The 17,617-nt window shown below is 45.7% G+C and overlaps 1 protein-coding gene across 7 annotated transcripts in view; it reads right to left on the bottom strand.

Annotated features, from left to right (window-relative positions):
- Window positions 1-13,762, bottom strand: part of TANC1 (tetratricopeptide repeat, ankyrin repeat and coiled-coil containing 1) — a 67,135-nt gene extending 53,373 nt beyond the window's left edge. For 2 of the 7 annotated variants that reach the window (XM_050340361.1, XM_050340364.1), the window contains exon 1: window positions 13,648-13,745. The gene's annotated coding sequence lies outside the window, so the exon portion shown is untranslated. Of the gene's footprint in view, window positions 1-13,356; window positions 13,529-13,647 lie in introns of those variants that run through there. The other 5 variants (XM_050340362.1, XM_050340366.1, XM_050340367.1 and 2 more) reach the window with 4 other exon arrangements.
- Between the last annotated feature and the right edge of the window lie 3,855 nt (window positions 13,763-17,617).

Below are 17,617 nucleotides of genomic sequence, written 5' to 3'. Positions count from 1 at the left end.
TCACCTGACCCCCAGGAAAGCCATGCTGCAGTTTAACAGCATCGTTTGCTGTTCACTGCTAAAGTGGAATTGTGCCTTGAAGCACTATTAAAATACAATGAGAGAGGTGAAAGATGAGGAAGTGTGAGAAAAACCTCATTATCATGTTAGCTATTAGAATGTGCTTTTGCAGTAGCTTTTTTCCCACCAGTCTGGATCTAGATCTGATTCCCCAGGTGCTGGAGATGTACATGTTCTGCCCTGCAATCACCCAGTTTTCTGCTGTGCTACTCTTTTACCTGATTACTGATTATTTTGGCCAGTGTCCCTGAAGACTGCCAACACAGGAGAAAAGATGGTCACCTCAATTCACTGCTGTCCAAAAACCCTGGCAAGTGCCAGCCGCTGCAGAAATGGCTCTTTGTCACTATTTCAGACATTACTGTTCCCCAGCTACTTCTTACACTCACCAGTCAGAAATACTCACTTCAAAGGTCGTAAGAACCTGTTTGAACCAACCCAAGGATTCGGCTATCATGCAGATGGAGGGTCACAGGGGGAATCACCTGCTTGTCTACACTGGGGAAGAAGAGCAGCAGCTCCCAACAGAGCCTGAAAATCTGAACTACTCACAGCTTTTTGTATGGCAAATATCTGACCACAGTTGAGGTGTTCTTCCCTTTTTGTTCCCATTCTGCTGAGACCCTCCAGAGAAAATACCAAGACCATAGTCTTCTACCACTTTCTACAGAAATTCCCCTTTCTTCAGTATGACTTACAAAACAAAATAAAACCAAGGCAATCCCAAGAAAAATTAAAACCACACCTCGTACCAAACCATTCTTGTTCCTATTGTATTTATCCTTGGTGCTGAGGCTTCCTTCTGAACCTCACCCCTCCAGCTCATCACTGACAGGACACCACCAGGTTCCTCCAAGGGTGAACTGTGCTCTCCTGGTCTCACCTCATTTAGCCTAATTCCGCTCTCACCAGGGCAGTTTGCTCCCCTCAATTTTCTCTGTAGGTATCACAGAAGTAAATTACCCTCACTCATTCCACTGCCTTTTATTTCTAAATGCAATGCATTACCTTTCCTGTCCTCCAGCTCTGCCAGACACGGATCAGTGTACAGAGATTATGCCGCAACACAAGTTTTTGCTCCAGGGGCACGAGGGTGGAGGGTGGGATAAACAAGGGTGGGGAAGGCTGCTCACTACCTGTCTCCACAGACAACCCTCACTCCAATAAAAAGGCTCAAAAAAAACCAAAAACTTGGCCCTCCCTTAAGTGGAAGGTCAGTATTTAGAGAGGCATTGTAGAATGAATTCAGGTCACGAGGTTTATAAAGAAGTCCTGAGGAAACACTCTGTGCAGCATCCCAGTCAGCAATCCCCAGGAACCAGGACCATCACAGACCTCGTTTCCTCTGAGGCAGAGGGGAGCAAAGGAAAAGGAAATATCACCATAGATGTATTTTTTCTTGCCTTTGTTGTAATGGTCACTTTCCATCTCTCTCCATCCTCCCCTCCCATGGTAAACACAGAAAACGTGACAAACCCCTACTTAAATTATGAAAAGGTCAAAACACCAGGCAAGAAAATTCATCACATTCCAGTTAGCAGAAGTGATACCCTGCACACAACAAGTCAGCAGAATATCAAGAGCCTAAAACTAGATGAAAACTAGGTCAGAAACTGGCATTTCAGCTCTACTGACAACCAGAAAATTAAATGGAAGAACAAGATCATATTAACCAAAATTTTGACCCAACTCATAGTAATTAAGTCTTATTTTACCAAACAGTTATATGCTTAGGCTATCACGGCCCTGTCCTCTCCAGAGAGCACAAAAGATGAGGGATAGAGAAATAAAATGTGTCTCTGGTTTCTCAGCTGTCCTAGATACAGTCCTAATTTCAGAAGAAAATCCACAAGCTGCTTGTAAAACACCACCACTGATTCCAACCACCCACAAATAAAGGTGAGGCAGAATGAGCCATTTTCCTTCCACAGGCTGCACTTAAACAGCTCCCTGGGCAAACCCTGGTCCTTCAGCTCCACATCAGTTTAACCTGCTCCCTCCACACCAGGCAAATCCACACTGTGCTCCCCACCTGCTGCAGACAGGACTGATGGAACCAAGTAAAACTGGGGACAGCCAGCACCTGGGCACCCAGTGAATGAGCCCGCCGATCCAGCCCTGGACTCTCTGGGCCTCCTGCAGATTCCAGTACAGCCACTACAAGAGCTGGGGGGTCCTGTGTTTCTGAGCCAAGGCTCACAGGCAGCCTGGATGGGACAGTCTTTGCCATTTGGATTTAAACCAGTTTTTTCTGCTCCTGTCAAACTACAGTTACTATTAAGGAACCACCATAGTCTAGAAAACCAAAGGGGGAAGAAGCAGAAGAAATCCATCTAGATGGAACACATACCTCTGGTGTTAAAGACAAGCAACAAACAGAAATAACACCTACTTTGTAAGAAATCTGTAACTGGAGGATAGGCTACAAACTCCAAATAATAGCATCAAACTGACTGGCCACACATCAAATCTGTAATAATTTTTGGCAGGATTTTCAAAGGGCTGCATCACCTACTTGTGATTAGGGATCCTCTCTGTGCTGAGAAAACAGCGTGTCCTACAGCACCAGGAGCTGTGGGATTACTGTGCTGTGCAGATGTCAACTGTCCCTGCCCACAGGAACGCTGAGCCCAGGGACAGTTCACATCTGCACAGCACAGTAATCCCACCAATGGCATGTTGGATCCACCACACCTCATCTCACAGCCAGGAGAGAATTCTCCAGGCTCACAACGGGTGAGCAGCCAAAGGCTACACTTCCCTCCTATGTCACTACTGAGAAGATTATAAGGTCCACCCAGTGAGGCTGAACAGTAATGACTTAAACCCTCCTAGACTAAAATATCACTAAAATCCATAAGCTTAGCAAGTGAACTACTACAGCTGGGACAGGGGAACCACCATCTACTTGTTTACTGGGGCTTTCAGGCTGCAGGTCACATAGAGAAACAAATAAATTACTGTTTATTTCAACCACCTTAAAACTTCAAGGGGAGGAAGTTACCTCATATAAAGGGATTTAATATCATGAAATACTTTATCAGAAGGAAACCAACAGCAAGAGGGACAAAGATATTAAATTTCACTTTCAACTCACTAAAAATACAGCAGTCAACAAACCTTACATATAAAAAATCCTACATAAACCTATCTAGTTATCTGCCTGCATGGAGTCTTGTTTTTAGATGTGTGTTTGTAATTCAGATCTTGCAAAGCAGACACTTTTCTTCCTTTTCAGTCCAAAGAACACCAATGAAGCTCTTATCAGCCTTCATACATTAAAAAAACCCACAACAAACTAAAAACCAAAAAAAACACAACCACACTAAAAAAACCCAAAACTATCTTTTTCAAAATCAGAGCTGACCAAAATGAGTAACATCTCAAGCATTTCAGTGGAGTACACAGGTAAGCCAAGGCAGCTCTAAAACAGTACTCTGGGCAATATCCAAAACAATGTGACTTCCAGCACCACAGGCCTCTTCTGGACACAGTGAGGTAGCATGTGGCCCAGTGAACACCTTAACTTCCACACCTGTTTATTCTGTCTACGAAGTTACACACAGCTAACCAGCAAACCAAACAGGAACAAAGGGGGAAAAACCTGTAAGGCAGCTCCAGATTTGAAGAAACTTTGCTATACCTCAAAATCAGATTTTACCACGACTACACATAAAATGGCAGAATGAGTGCCTTCAGTCACACTGCCAGTCAAAGGGGAGGGGTCTTGTACACTGAAAATGACACCTGCTGCATCTGCTGTATCTAATCTGACAGTGGTACCCCATAGTACAGGGACAAAACCACTGAATTCCAAAGACCAGACTAACTGACAACCCTTTCACAAAAGGAAAACAAATTCCCTCCAAATACCAATTAAATCACTTAATACTAAGCCAAGGCACTAGTGAAACCTGGTAGTATTTGATTAGTAGGTGCACGGAACTCAAGGAAAACACTGCAGGACATAATATGAAAATATATGCCTGATGTCTAGAAGGGAAGGCTGCTACCATCATTTCTTTCATTCACAGAAAAAAACATTCACGGATGATTTCCTTACAGAATTCCTCTGTGCAACAACAGGAAAGGGTATCAGGCAAAATCCTGTCAGTGTTTTGTCCAGAACACAGAAGAGGTGACTTTTTCATTACCACAGCTACTTTCCAGGTTTCCAGTGAACCTAATATGCCTGAGACTTCCTTTTTATAAGAAATATCACACTAATACACACAATACCCTCGAATGATAGTAACATAGTGCTGATAAAACTCAAAGCTTTTTTTCTGTTTTAGTTCCTTGTCACATCTAGTTCTAGATCTCCTGTGTTCTTCATCCTTCTTATAAAATATTCTCAGGACTTTATTCTCTGTTTTTACATGGAATTTTCCTCCCTTTCAAAAAAGCAAAAATGATCCCTCTCCTCTCTTTAGGAGTTTCCTCCCAACAGGAGGAGAGTTTTCTCCTACCACCACAGGTCTCTATTTTAGGCATTGATGCCAAATACAGGTGTGTGTTCTGGTCTATTTTTTCCCTGCACGGCAGCAATCCTTGGAAATTCTGGGACTGTATATTTTCTATAATCCCTCATCATGAAATACCTGATTTGAAATGGCTGGGAATCACAGCCAGTCACTTTTGCCAGGAATAAAATGCAGAGCTCCATCCAAAATCTGTACACAAAGGACATGTTACCTACTTCCTGCTTCAAAGGCCTAAAAATAGAGATGCACACATCTGTTACTAAGTGAGCACTTCTGCATGTTTTAATGCGACTTTTAAAACATACCACTCTGGTGTCCAACTGATGCTGATGTTTTCCTCATTAGGATTACTATCTTTAGCCTTAGTCACTAGAGGTGGAGGGGTCTTTGTGCAACAGCAGCTTGAGGTGCCCACAGTGACAGAGAGGAAACACTCATTAGGACTTCTTCAATTAGGGCAGAGTCACAGAATGGCTGAGGTTGGAAAGGACTCCTGGAGGTCATCTGGTCCAGCTCCCTGCTCGAGCAGGGCAAGTCACACAAGAAAATGTGGGAAACCTCTATCAAAGTTACAATACAGAGTTATTTCCTTCAGAGAATGCAGCTGTCTAAATGCAGCTACCTAAAATGTGGGAATGAGCAGGAACACAAGGAACACAAGGCTCAAACGTACCAGACTGTCCGGGACACATTAGCACAGCTACACACACACAGAAAGAAGGGTATAAAGCAATGTCATCTTTGTGGATAAAATAAATGAGCAAACTTTGGAATTAAACATTAACATTTTTTAGGATGCCTAGACAGACACTTGAGTTACATAATCCAGGAGGTATGCTGGGTATTTACTGCTCCTCAACCTCAGAGCATCTCACAACATATGCCAGCTCCCCGCAGCCTGCAGGGCGGGCAACAACCTTTTTTCCATTTCACTCAGGAGGAGCAAAGCCCAGTTTGCTCAAGGTAGGACTGGTGCAGCCTTTACACGACAGCAGCGGGGTCAGCCTGCTCCTGCAGCTCCTGCTGCCTTGTGCCAGCCACGATCCATCCTCTCTGTGCTCACTGACCTGCACTGCAGAGCCAGAGGACCAGAGGTGACCCAGGAAAAGAGCAGGGTCTCACAGCAGGTACAGAGCGAAGGAAAACCGCTCCTCTGCATCACAACAAACTGTTACACTGGCTCAGCCATTTCCTGAAATTTCACCCACTGGAATGTGGCAAAACAGAAATCATACCCTCCCTGGTTCCCACTTCAAATCCTGGGATTCTGCCTTTTTCTGTCTCTTGTGAAATGTAAACCTTCTGTTTTTAATTACCTGATCGTGTTGTTTTATAGACAAGACTCAGGCATTCTTCTGCAGTGTAAACTGCAAGGAAATGCTAACATCCATGTTTTTCCAACTCCTTTCCCCTTGAAGCACTTCTCATTTTAAGGTACACTGCAGTGGCATCGAGAGGCCTTGTTACAGCACCAAAATGAGCTGTCTGCACACTGCTGGCAGGCAGCCCCTGTCCCAGTGGGCTCACATACAAGGCCTCCCTCCCAGCCTGGCACACGTGGTCTCTTTACACACAGACCCCCAAACCAGTGACATTGTTTGCACAAACCAGACACGTGCTTTGGGTGTAACTCCTTGTCAGTGACAAGTCCACGGCAGAGCTCAAATCAGGGACTGAACGTGGAATACATGGAACATCCCAGAGTTTGGTCTTGAAGAAAAAGACTTGTCTATGCAAGGGGGAAAGTGCTTCTTCACATTCACACCCTGCCCCATCCTGCAATTACTCCCTGGTGTAGACAAGATCCTACATGCTTTTACCAAAAATATGAAATACCTGGCATGCCCATATTTATTAAAATTTTACAGTTGTCCCGTTGTTTTCGGTAATTAAACAGCCAAGCACCAGTAAAGCCTCTAACTCAGATGCCAGAAAGCATTCCTGCCACAGGCAAGAGTCCAAAAAAAAAAATTAAATTTAAATCCTCACAACCAGAATTTAACTGGTAGTGGAATACAAACCTGTATCCTTCCAAAAAAAAGCAATTATTCATTAAAATCTTAGGTCTGTGCAAATCTTTATGAGTTTGCCAAGACAGTATATTCTGCCTCCCCTTAACCTGTCCCTGGGCTGCTCTGCAAGCCCACTGTACATCAAATGAGTCGAGTTCACTCACTTGGGAAGGGCTGCAACACCAGCAAGAACTCACTCAGCTCAAAATCCTGTGAACAGAAGAAAAACTGTAAAGAAACAAAATGAAATTTTTCACCTGGGGAAGGCTGAGAACTGAAGAAAGGAGGTTCAAGCAAGGTTCACTAAGGAGGAAAGCATCTGTTTTTCCTATTAGCAGACATGATGAAAATAGGAAGAAAATAATCTTGTTTCTCCCAGATTGAGGGTCAGTGTGAGATTCCTCAGGTGCCAGGGAGGCAGATGCATGGAACACTGCTAACAAAAGGCGCTTTCCCTGGAAGCCCTGGTCCCCAGCGAGCCCCAAGGCAGTTCTGGTGGTACACACACTGCACGGGGGGTGCCAGAGCCTTGGGGGAACCCCCTGTGCACAGGCATGGGGGAGCAAAAAGAGAGGAGAGGAACAGGTCTTTTCTAACAAACCATTCTGCATATTCCTCTGGTGCAGACTTTTACACAGCTTTGAATTCCAACACAACAAAATCACTCAGTGTCCTCCTTTCCCTATTGTCTTTTAAGTACAAAGTGTAGCATTTTTAGTCAGGAAAAAAAACCCATTAATTTGTTCTTTTTTCCTCAAACTTTCAAAGCATGCCTGGTTCCTCCAAATGAGTGTAAAACATTTATAAAGTGCTCTGTCGATCACTGGTGACTTACCGCAAACTCACATTAAACATCTGGTGAGGTGCCACAGTGGCACAAGGAACGGCTTAGACAGAGAATCAGCAAAAACATACACACCAGCTCTGTATTCCCAGAGTTTGGAATGTACCAATGAATTCTGAAACTGCACAGTAGGCTGGTACATGATGTTGGAGGCACAATATTCCTGTACTCAACCCTACCTTTGCCAAGCATAATTTATCCAAGGGTAAAGCAAAATTTACCCCTGATGTGTTGTCACATTGTTTCCTGAACTTTTCAAAGTAATTCTTCCATGAACACAAAGATTCTCTGTCCGTAGTTGGGAAGTGCTGATAATTTTACTTTTCCAGGTCTACACTTTGTGGTAGTAGCATTTCTCTTTTCTTCAAACTTTCAATTGCTGGCAAATTTTGTATAAAAATCCAGGAGCTTGGTCCTTACTAACATGCAAAAATCCCTTTGTGATCTCAATGGGAATTTAGGCCAGTGTAAAACAGATTTTGAAGCATATCAACTAAATAATCAACTCAACTCAAATGCATTTCTTGTGTAAAACACAAAAACAATCTCCCTCCAAAACTCACATTAAGAATATTTTATGTTTTGTCCTTCTTGTTCAAAAACAACAACAAAAAACAAGCAACAAAAACCCCCACACAACACAGAAGAAACTAAAAAAACAAGCCTGAATCAAACACAACCCACACATTAAACTCTCTATCAACTTCCATCTCATTTAAGTTTCAAAAAGCAAAGGCTGTATTTTGCTATTTACTCTTAGTTGATATTGTTCAAATACTTACTTGTTAAAGTATGGTCAGAAATATAGAAAGGACACCTGCTAAGGAAGAAATGGGTAAGTTTCACTATAAATGACTGAGAGGAGATATGCACAATCTGTATTCTACTCAGATTTTGTGACCAACCCAGAGCTCCCCAGGCCTGACTCCAGTGTGGATCTGCAGAGTTCACATTCACACACACACATCAAAAACCTCCTGTCAGGGCGTTTCCTGTGTGCTAACAAGTTCCAGCTTCTCTTGCTGGAGCTAAATTTAACTAAGACTAAGATCCAGTCTTAAAAAAAAAAAAAAAGCTGAAACAAAAAAAACACGAAACCAAAAAACCCCACTAACAAACAGAAACAACAGAAAAAACCAACCCACACCACATGCACAACTTCAGTGCAATGCAGCAAACATTTTATGGGCACTTTGGTTTGAAAGCTGTTAATTATCAAATATATCAAATATGCAGCAAACAAGCAGCCACCCCTCACCCTTTCTCCCTACACATTTCTGAACCTGCACTTGATGTGCTCCGAGGCACAGGGGACACCAGGTCCCACTGATTCCACGGGTGATTCCCGGGACAGCGGAGGTTCCAGCACAGCCACAGTGCCTGGCGTGGGAAGGAGCCCTCCCCACAGCAGCAGGCTGCACTCAGCCAAAGGGGCTCGGTACAAAACCTGCAGGCTTTGCTGCAAACGCGCTCGTTCCTGAAGGTTCATTACAGATTTGTCTGAGCTACACAGCAGCATACACAGGGAGAAGGGTGAGAAACAGGAGGTGCAGCATTCAGCCTTCTGCCCACAGTGCTGAGCTGCCATCCACACCCCACTGCTGCCCCAGGACTGTCCAGAGCTGCCCTCGGGGTGTTCCTGGGCCCCCCACACAGCCCCAACACCTTCATGCCAGGTGGCATACGCGCCACCACCACCCTGCATTGCCATCCTGTCACCCTGCACCACCATCCTGCACTGCCACCCTGCACCTCCACCCTGTCACCCTGCACTGCCACCCTGCACTGCCACCCTGTCAGCCTGCACCACCATCCTGCACTGTCACCCTGCCACCCTGCACCTCCACCCTGCCACCCTGCACTGCCACCCTGCACCACCATCCTGCACTGCCACCCTGCCACCCTGCACCTCCACCCTGTCACCCTGCACTGCCACCCTGCACTGCCACCCTGCACCACCATCCTGCACTGCCACCCTGCCACCCTGCACTGCCACCCTGCACTGCCACCCTGCACCACCATCCTGCACTGCCACCCTGCCACCCTGCACTGCCACCCTGCACCATCATCCTGCACTGCCACCCTGCCACCCTGCACGGCCACCCTGTCACCCTGCACTGCCACCCTGCACGGCCACCCTGTCACCCTGCACTGCCACCCTGTCATGTTTCACTGCCACCCTGTACATCCTCTACCACACGTAATTCTTACAGGAGTGGGACACGATGCATCTTTTCTTAAAAATATAAAGGTGTTAAATTTGAGTAACACTTGGATCACTAATCGGGGGAAATGCTGCTGCAGAGTGAAATGAGACTATGAACAATTCTAACGTAGGCTGTGGGGTTTTGTTCTCTTTTAACACCACCCCTTATTATAGAAATCTAAAACATGGAGGAAATCTGCATTTATTGATAATTCACAAGTTTTAACTTCAAAGCATCACCATGAATTAAAGCCAGATGATAAAAAACACCCAGAGAGATTCAAAATACAGATCTGTAGCTTTGTATATAGTTACAATATTGAAGATCACTAGAACTCTAAGTTGCACGCAGCTTTCCAATTTCATACATATCTAGATACAGCTGAATTCCCCAAGGCTCATGAAGAACTGGACTTTGAGATCAGCCCTATTCCGAAAATTATTTTGGCCATTTGGACTGCAGAAGTGCATGAGAAGTGCTTCACAACAAGTGCCTCACCAAGTCAGTCACCTCACAGACACCGCAAAACCCTAACCTCTGCACCAGCTGACACAGAGCACTTACAGAAAAAGGTCAAATGGGAAATAATTCATTGAGCATTGCCACCAACTTCAACAGCATCAGGATCCTAAGAACAGCTCTGAATTTGAGCGCAGACATTTGGCTGTGCAAAGCCACTGCCAGTGCAGAACCCAGCCCTGCGTGCGGCCCAGCGAGACTGCAGGGCTGAGGCATCACCCAGCCGGGAGGCAGAGGGCAAACTGCTCCCTGCCAGCACACCGAGGCACACGTGAGGGGCCAAGCCAGCTGACCCACACAGCCTCCCTGCCTTCACACTGGCACCCGCGGCAGAAATCAGTACTGCAGAGGAGAAAATACATGAAATACCAGACTGGTGATGGCACTACCTCAGGAAACCAACCCCATTTCCCAGCAACTGCTCCCTGTCACACAGTGGAGGAATAACTCTCCCAGGCACCTCTGCTTCCAGACTCTCATGAACATCCCTCAGGCACAAGAGCATCTCTGAACACTACACAAGGAGGCCGAGCACTGAAGCAAAGACAGTGCAGAGCTGAGTATTTTAGTGCCAAATTACCTTTACAGATTAAGCCGATATCTTAGCAAGCCTCCTCTGGGGGAAGAGGGAGACAAAGCCAGAATTCCTGAGAATTCCGGCAAGAGAAACAGGTCTTTTAAAAGTTAGTCCTTCCATGAACGTGAACTAGAAACAAGTACTTCAGGAAGCAGGACCAACGACGATGGATGAAAAAGAAGTCTATACAGTGACGTATCACCCACACAACCGGAAATCTGAAATGCTACACTGGACAACCCTCTGAAGGTTCATGGAGCTGAAAGACAGGGAGGGGTAGCAAGAGAACATTTCAGCTATGAAAAGACCAAAAGCACTCTGCTTGACTGTGGCACAGAACCAAGCGGCAGAAAACCTGTGCTCCAGTTCAGACTCTCCCTCATCCCAGCGAGCAGGAAGGGGGCACTGCACGAGAATGACAGGTATGTGGAGAACTCAAATGCGGCATAGAGAGCATCTTGGGTGCTCTGCGAGTTTATACTTGGATAAATAATCTAGTCAGGTAAGCCTGCTGAAATAGCCTTACAGAACTTCCTCAGTACAAGGAATACTGAAGGATTAAATCAGCCATGCTAAAAGCAATGGATTTTAAAAGAAGGTAGTAAGAGACAGTAGAGGAAGCAGACACATTAATATTAGGCCGCACAATAGATATTCTGCCTTAATGAACAGTTGATCCCTTTATTTTTTTCCCTGCAGGACATATCCGAGAGTTTAAGGCTCCATCAAAACAAACTTTTTTTTTTTTTAAACAAGGTACTTTTCAAACGAAAGGTAAACACAAAACCAAATGCAGTGAGGATCATGGGCTGTTCCAGCAACTGCTTCTGGTGTTACACTATGTCTTCAATGCTCAGAGGTCAGATTTCTAACACTGGTGCTTCCTATACACAAATATATTATAAAAAAATAAGACCTTACACATTTGTTAGGCCATATGCTATTTTGGTTTTTTTCATTGTCACAGCTTTGTGAAAAATAAACTCTCCAACTTTGACGTCAAGGCTTGGGAGCTGAAAGCGAACCAAAAGACATGAACTAACCCAGTTTTCTCCAACCTTACCCACACACAAACCCCAAAACTGACCTTTCTCTGCTTTTTCTGGAAAACATAAAGATCTAGCTTATGATAAAGCATGAAATACCACTTTTTAGTCAAAACAGCATCTCTACAGATAAAACCTAATTTTAAAAACGTAAATATAAATTTCAATTTATAGACGTTTATGGATGTCATTACAAACAACCAACAGATCAGGCTGATGTTCTTACACACAAAAGGGTTTTAACAATTTGCTGAATAATCTTTCATCTTCAAAGAAAGGTTTAATCTTGACGAGAGTAACAAGTTCAGCTAAAGAAAAACAGAACACCTCTGCTAAGACTCCTTAGCTAACTGCAGACGTATACACCAAGATCACAAAGTTGCCATGGAATCAACTTCAGGACTGTGGTTAGACACACAAAATGTCTTTTTCCTACAGACTCTTATGGGAAGCTGAGCGACTCTGGCCATGAACCAAATATGTTTTGGCTCTAAAGTCGACATAATTCATCCCCATTTGGGCATTCCAATGGTTAGCTCCACTGAGAAAGCAAAGCAACCAGCACTTTAGAGCATCCATGGAAATAAAGCTCTAAAACACACTGCTCTGATAATGGCAAAGAGAAACGCAATTTGTGCTTACCTTGCTCACTATCATTACATAATAACGTAATACTATTTTCTCCAGCACTTAACCAGCAGATCAGAACAAATGGGAAAAGTTCCGTTTTGGCTACTATGTATCAAACTAGAGCGTGAGGAAATTTTCTAGGATCCCAGGTATCACATTTATTTCTCTCATTCCCTGATATTTCCAACTGTATAAGCATAAGGCTATTTTTAAGTAAGCCATCAAAAACACGAGACTTTTGCAGGTACTCAAAAATTCTGAAGTAGCCTAAGTAAAACACCCAATATAGTCTAAACCAGTGAACCTCATGCAAACTGTTTTTCCACGTAGCAGTCACAGAGGCCCAAAGTAAACCTCCCACATCCCCAGCTCTTGGCTTCCTCAGAAAGCACCATGTGAGGCAGAGCAGGGAGTGCTGCTGCCACTCTGCCCAGGCAGGGGCACGGACAGAGAGCTGGGGCAGGGGACCCGTCCTGTCACAGAGAGCTGGGGCAAGGGACCCGTCCTGTCACAGAGAGCTGGGGCAGGGGACCTGTCCTGTCACAGAGAGCTGGGGCAGGGGACCCTTCGCTGTCACCAAGGCACAGCTAAACCCCTTCTTCCCCCGAGGCTCATCCTCGCAGAAAAACGTCTCCAGTCACATTCTAATTCTGAAAACGGTAATTTACGACGCATTTCACTATCCAACAAACACACACCATGAGGCGATGCCAAACAAGTACTTGAGAAATCAGAAAGCTTTAGAAAGTATGTTAAAAAATACCTCATTACTATATATTACCAGTAACTCACATATTAAAAACAAATCAAGTTATCATTTTATTCTTGAGATCACAGCAGGAACACTGACGACCTCGAGGGCAGCACCTTGTGTTTCAGCCGCCGAAACCGGCCCGTCCCCCACAGCCCCGCACCCGTCCCGCACCCCCAGGCCCTGCCCGCGGCGTGTGCCCTGCTCTCAGCGGGTTCTTCCTCACCTTCTACCACCAAAAACCACTGCTCACCAAGGAACCAAGTTTTCCCCAAAGCAGCATTCTTCTTCTTTTCCCCCGACTCTCTACTGCCGAAGGCATGGAAATCGCCCCGGTCGCGGACCGCGCCAGTGCGGGCCGGGGCGGCGGAAATCGAGCCGTGCCGACCGCCGGGCCCCGCCCCGGCCCCCGCCCGCACACGCTCCCCCGGCACCAAGTTTCACCGCCCGCCCCGCGCCCGCCGGCCAGGCCGAAAGCAGGGAGAGGGCAGGGAGGGAGAGGGCAGGGAGGTCTCACCAGCGGCGGGCCCGGCCCCTTGCCCCGGGCTCCGCGGCGCGGCCCAGCCCGGGCTGCTCGGGCTCCTCCGGGCTGGGCAGGCGCGGCGGCGGCGGCGGCGGCGGCGGCGGCGGGATGAGCTGACGGGAGGGGCGGCGGCAGCGCCCGCCCCCGGCGGGACGGGCCGGGGCGGAGCGGGAGCGCTGAGGGACGGCAGGGCAGAGCGGAGCACGGCAGGGCAGTGCCCGCCCGGCCTCAGAGCCCCTCACGGGGGCCGCTCCGCAAACACCAGCGCTAGAGCCCCGCAGAGCCGGCCGGGCCCGCGTGTGCTCCGACACCCCGCACCGTGAGCTCTGCCCGGCTGTGCGACCCCGACACCCCGCACCGTGAGCTCTGCCCGGCTGTGCGACCCCGACACCCCGCACCGTGAGCTCTGCCCGGCTGTGCGACCCGGACACCCCGCACATGTGCTGAGGTGCCATCACCTCTGAATACGGCAGTGAACGCGGTACCCAGCCTATCCACCCATATTTTCCAATACTGAAAAATGAGAGGGTGCAGAAGAGAACCACAAAACTGATCTGAAGGCTGAATGTGATCCCAGGCAGAAAGAGTGTTAAAATATTTAGTTCCTCAAATAGACAGCTCAGAAGGCAGCTTATGAGAAAGAAAACAAGGTACTGGTATTTTACTGTGGGGCACCCGCGGTAATCACAAAGAGTAACCACAGAAGTATCCATCAAAGAGCATTACCTGTGACTGGGGATGTCACATGCAGGTAACCATCTCACATCAGTGGGGCTGGCATTAAAGAGCCAGGTGTTTTTAAGTATTAACACATAGGTTTAGCAGTGGTGGTTTGCATAGCATCGTTATAAGCTCAACAGTCAATAATATCAGCACACTCACGTGATGTGTTTCTCTCTCCCACCTCAAGTGTCAGATACTCCAGCTCTTCCCTGCACAGAGCCAAAGCCCTCAGCTTCACTACATGCAAACTCTACAATATATAATTTCACATGATTAAATACAAAAATTAAGCCTCCTTACACCCAAAAACGAAAATGTAGAGACAATCCAAAATACATTTATAAGTAATAGTAAGGGTTTGCCATGCAAACTATGATTTTCATATGTAATTCATGATGAAAAACTAAATCTGAATTTAACTGCAAAATAATTATTACAGTGCCAGAGTATTCTAGAACATTTTCTACCCTATGGGAGCATTTTACAGAGTGTCTTCCAATGTGTCTGTAAGCGGCACAAAAGAGAAACCATGTGTACGTTCAGAAAAAAGCGGCAGGCTGACACAAGCAGCACAGTCTCTGGAGAACACTGGCCATGACTGACTTTTTTGGTGTCAGAGCAGAGGAACTGGAGACAAAGCTCTCAGGGTGACAACAGCCAGCCCATTAGTGATCTTCTATCACTGCCCCTTTCAGCAGCTCTGCTGCTGAAGGCTGGTCCCAAAACAAGAGGAGGTTGTTGTGTGTGCCTCAGCCAGCACCACACAGTGTCTTTCCTCCGATGGAAAATCCTCTTAATCACATTCCCTTCCCTCCATTTTGCCAGTGTGATGAGGCCTGTGTCTGGAAAGAAAGGAATTTTCTCTCTCCCAGAGGAAATGTCTTAGTTCTGGCAGCCTTTTATGATTTTGTCTGTCTCTGAAATCCGAGACGAGAAACTGAGCTATGATTCCTGTTGTGGGACCTATTCCTCAGGTTCAGTGCTGGCTCTCTCTTCCCCTAGATATGAACCCAGAAGTTTTGAAATAGTATTTACAATCAATTGGATTTAGGCCCTGCTGTTTCACACGAAACCTGAGAATCAAAGTATTTTTAACTAGGGCTTGATGTTAGTGCTTCCCAGTTCCTCTGAGTAGAGCAATGCTTTTGATACTAGCAAATAAAGGTTTTTGCTCTCATCAGTAGCTTCATTTTGGGAATAATGTAAGGCCACAGCTGTTGTTCTACTTTTTCTGCCCTCTGCTCCTTCCACTCATTTGTTCACATGATTTCTCCATTCCTAGCCACTGAAATTCTTCAGCTCTTCTTTCTTCTCGCAAAGGTTATGGCTGTGCTCAGCTGCACACTTATCATGCAAGCTTCTAGTAGCCTTTTTTTGTTTTTTAAACAAGAATCAGACCACACAAATATAATGGCAGCAGTATTCACTGGAATGCTGGGCAATAGAGAAATCAGACTGCTCCCTTTTTCAGCTCAGCTTCAGTGTTGTTTATGTTAGTTCAGGTTTCTCATCATAACCTACTATTCCAATTCTTAGGTTTAGAGGGCTCCTTCAAATCAGGTAACTTTGTAAATTTTAGAGGCTTCATTTCAATGCAGCTGCTTTTATCCTATCAGATTAATTCTCATGCAACAGAATTTTCCAGCAAATTATTAATTTACTGATTTTTAAGGTAGTAGAATCAACACCACCTTATATTCAAGAGCTTTGTGACCATCAGATTTGCAGTGCGTAAGGAGGTCTAAGTTCTCATACAGGTTTTTGGTCTGTTAAAGTACATTCATCATGTCTCTCCAGGCTGCAGTTGCCTGATGCCTCAGCCTGTGACACCCCCCAGCAGGTGTGCACACCGGGATTCAGCTCAGCCTGTTTGCTCTGTGGAGCTGGTCACAGCTCTACAGGGCAAAACAACAGTGAAGCTAAGGAGTTTCAATCAACACCTACCTCCCAGTACTTTAGGATCAACCCATGCACCAGCTGAGGTCTGGCACAGCTGACTGTGTGCAGAGCCTCAGTCATTGCACTGATGCCACTTAAGAACTCAGTGTGCTTGCAGCGCTGAGTCTCTTACCATACTTGTTTGCAAACAGCTCCCACAGGTGTAAGATGCTATTTTGTAGAAGTGTTAATAGGATAAATAGTAAAAAATAATAATCAGTGACATCAACTAGAATATTCCAAATGCTACTGCATTACAGTTGCTTCCATTAATTTATGCTTCCCCATGCTCTTTTCTGTCTACTGTTTTCCTGCTCAATTTCAGTTGTTCTTCCTGATACTTTGCTTCCATGCCGTCCATCTACTCTCAACTCCTTCCATTATGTACTTTTTAAAAAAATGGCCTGAAAGAGTCCTGGATGTCAGGTCTGTCTTGCACTGGCAGCTCAGAGACCCTGGCATTAGCAGAGGTTGCTTCCCTGTGTGCTGCCAGGGGCGCACTCCTGGGAGGCACAGGGAGGTAGAACGGCAAATGAGCCCAATCACTGACCATAAGAACTGCTGTTATAAAGTGATGGGGGAGGGACTCATTCTGCAAATATATACTTACACCTGAATGATTTTCTGTTCAAGTATTACTTTTTAGCCAGAATCCACACAGTTTCATTACACAAAATCAGATGCTGCTTACAAAACAAAGGAAAAGGGAAGCAGTACATCCTATCTCATGAGAGAGCCTGGACTGACAATGAACACAGAAGGCTAAAGCAATTTTAAGTCAGAGGTAAAGTATTGCAAGAGTAGATCTAAGTTGCCCAGCAAGTTTTCTATTTCATCAGCACATAAGCATTACTTCCTTGTTTGACTTTTGCATTATTTTTTGGAGGTCGTGTGGGGAATTGTGTCTTTTCTGTTGCTCCGGTGAATCACAGAAACAACAAGAGATGGGGAATAAACTCTCTGGGATAGACAAGAAATGTTATTCAATCTGTGCAGGTGTAATCATCCATGACAAGAGGTACAGGCACTGCTCAAGAGACAGCCAGCTGCATCCTCCAGCAGGAGGAACAAACCTGGGACACATCCCTTCGAACATGGAGTTACGCCAGTAGTCTGCAGTCACAGGAATGGAGCGAGAGGAAGCTGCAGGAGAAGCTGAATAGTGTATTGCACTTCCCAATAATGCTGGTAGGTAATTAAGATTCTACATGACACCAAAAGCAGCTCTTGTACTTTCAGAACAAGCAGAATTTGGATTCCAGCCTTGCTTCTACAGGTAATCTGCAGTATGGGCACATCTCTG

This window comes from Myiozetetes cayanensis, unplaced genomic scaffold, assembly GCF_022539395.1.
Source record: "Myiozetetes cayanensis isolate MyiCay16 unplaced genomic scaffold, myiCay2020 scf9, whole genome shotgun sequence".
Taxonomy (NCBI): Eukaryota; Metazoa; Chordata; class Aves; order Passeriformes; family Tyrannidae; genus Myiozetetes; species Myiozetetes cayanensis.
This window is presented reverse-complemented; position numbering and strand designations above follow the sequence as displayed.